This window comes from Carex rostrata, chromosome 19 (genome assembly GCF_964058835.1).
Source record: "Carex rostrata chromosome 19, lpCarRost1.2, whole genome shotgun sequence".
Lineage (NCBI taxonomy): Eukaryota > Viridiplantae > Streptophyta > Magnoliopsida > Poales > Cyperaceae > Carex > Carex rostrata.
The window spans coordinates 1,092,263-1,095,079 of record NC_135936.1 but is presented as its reverse complement, the minus strand read 5'-3'; the positions used below and the strand labels follow the sequence as shown (position 1 = coordinate 1,095,079).

Genomic DNA, 2,817 nt, shown 5'->3' with positions numbered 1-2,817 from the left:
AATCTATCAATCTGGTTTGAGAAGAAATTAAATACATGCTCTGTTATTCAGCCCAAGCTGCCAATCTGACCGTTGGCTCTGTTTTGATCATTTTATTATTTGAAGTTTAATCTTTCTTCTTTTTCCAGACAGTGCCACAGCTATTAGTAGAGTCTTGTACTGAATCTGGATATTACTAGAATCAGCATTAAATAATTCGAAGATGCTTCACTTTTATTCACATAAATTAAACCCAAAAAATAATTCGTTCTGCACTGATAGTGATTGCACGTATTGGTTTTATTCGGTTTGACGAGTCGTCTCAATAATACAATAGATATTTCTGTCCTCAAAGATTATCACTTATGATGTTTAAAATCTGCTTCTAAAATATATAAAATAAGGTACACCAAAACACTACCAAAAGAAGGAACAAGTTGCAGAAAATTTGAAATAACCAGCGTTTCAGTTCATCATGTATGACGCATGCATTTCAATTAATATATGGTCATAAATAACGACACATCTGTGCCGCTTGAGGAACACCACCTCTTTATCTGAACACCTTCCTAAAGAATGCACAGTAACCTCTGAAAACATTTTCCTTTTTTTTTTTTTTTTTATGATTCCAAACTTGGCGTCCAAACTTCTCTCCAAAGAAAATTCCAAAATTAGTTAGTTTGTTTAAACTTTAAAGAGTAGGAACTACAAGCTGCTTATGTGCCTCATTTTCCACTCTAGTAAATAAAACCAACACTACCAACATACCTTGCATTCATAGATTAGTACTAAATAAACTTCTCCCATGACTTGCTTCAATGAAAAAAAAGCTCATTTTGTATTGATCCCTCTAGTAGCACAAGGCCACATAATCCCCATGACCGACCTGGCGCACCTCCTGGCCGAAAGAGGCGTTCACGTCAGTTTCATAACCACTCCAGCCAATGCTGCTCGTATACGGCCCATTGTGCAACGTTCGATCGAGTCCAACCTCCCCATCCAATTTGTCGAGTTGAAATTCCCATGCGCTCAAATCGGGCTTCCTGATGAGTGTGAAAATGTTGACCTAATTGACAGCAGTTATTTCATAGCTTTTTTAGAAGTTATGGAGCTACTCAGAGACCCCTTAGAGCAATATCTCAGGACCCACCACATCCCCCCTAGTTGCATCATATCCGATGGATGCAACCCTTGGACGGTTGAGATTGCACGAAGATTGTGTGTCCCCAGGATTGTGTTCCATGGACCTTCCTGTTTATTTGCTCTATGTGATCACAAGACGAGTAAACACAAGATACTCCATAATGTTACTGACTATTCTGAGCAGTTCGTAGTACCTGACATGCCTATAACTCTCCGGTATACAAAAGAAACCGGGCCTGGGTTCTTTAATGCTCCTGGTTTGGAGAAGATCCGTGATGACGCGGTTGAGGCGGCGAGAACAGCAGATGCAATAATGCTGAATACTTTTGAAGACCTAGAAAGACAGTTTATTGAATTATATGAGAAAGAATTAGGGAAAAAGGTGTGGACAGTTGGACCCCTCAATCTGTACAACAAGGATGAGAATTCCAAATCCTTAAGAGGAAACAAATTGGGAGCAGAGAGGCAACAAATAGTGTTAAATTGGCTCGACTCACATAAGCCCAAATCGGTTTTGTACGTTAGTTTCGGTTCCCTCGCCCGTAAGAGCAGTTTACAACTAATGGAGCTAGGGTTTGGGTTGGAAGCCACAGAGAAACCGTTTATATGGGTAATAAAGGAAGCGGAAATCACGCCCAAAGTAGACAGATGGTTATCAAAAGAGTTTGAGAAGAGGGTCCAGCAGAAAGGGCTCATATTTAGAGGGTGGGCCCCACAACTGGCTATCCTGTCTCATCATTCGATCGGTGCGTTTATGACGCACTGCGGTTGGAACTCAATGTTAGAGTCCATATCGCTAGGCGTACCGATGGTCACTTGGCCTCACTTCTCAGACCAATTCACTAATGAAAAACTCGTAGTTGATGTATTGGGATTGGGAGTGTCATTAGGTGTCACAGTGTCAACCTGGATGCCTGCAGGAGACGACGATACCATTTTGGTTAATAGAGACGACATAAAAAGAGTGATTTTGAAATTGATGGGGGAGGAGGAAGAGGCGAAAGAAATGAGGAGAAAGGCCGCAGATATGGCCAAGAAGGCGAAAAAGGCGATGGAAGAGGGAGGATCATCACACAATAATATCACACGGCTGATAGAGAGTATCATACAGTGAAGCAATGATATTGTCAGTGACTCAGTAGGAGAGAAGAGTAGCAGTGCCAAATTGCTAATTTTAAAAGGGAGGTCAGAGGTGCTATTATACGGTCAATAATTTCAATAAGGAGAGCTGGGAGAAAATTTAGTATGACTTGTCCTTTTCTTTTAATATTATATATGAATATGTAATCAGTGGATAACTAATAAAAAAATTATTTAAATCTCAAATCTTTTTTCTCTCTTTTTGTACGTATAGAAATGGAATCAATCATTCCTTTTTGGCATGTATATTTGTCATATCTAGTATTAGAACATCTACATCCCTGAAACTCTTGGAGTTTCTAATTTAATGTGACAGTTTTTAAACCAATTTCAGTGATGCAGATGGATTTCTTATTTAGCAACTTTGTTCCAAAGTTTCTTAATAAGAAACCGTTTATAAATTCTGACGTGGTCAAATAATTCGCTGAAATTCTTCTCTCTTGTAATTTATTTGCTGATTTGACAATTAAGAAACTCTAATTTTAGTTTCAGGGATGTGGGGGTTTAGAAACTTTCAGAGACAAAATTTCTAAAAATTAGTTAACAGTTATTTAG

General features: G+C 38.8%; 1 pseudogene across 1 annotated transcript; it reads left to right on the top strand.

The window, feature by feature from the left end:
* The first annotated feature begins 611 nt into the window (after positions 1-611).
* Positions 612-2,461, top strand: LOC144571771 (UDP-glycosyltransferase 73C12 pseudogene; annotated as a pseudogene). Its single transcript, XR_013517577.1, has one exon. The product of XR_013517577.1 is annotated as a UDP-glycosyltransferase 73C12 pseudogene (transcript).
* Positions 2,462-2,817: the final 356 nt, after the last annotated feature.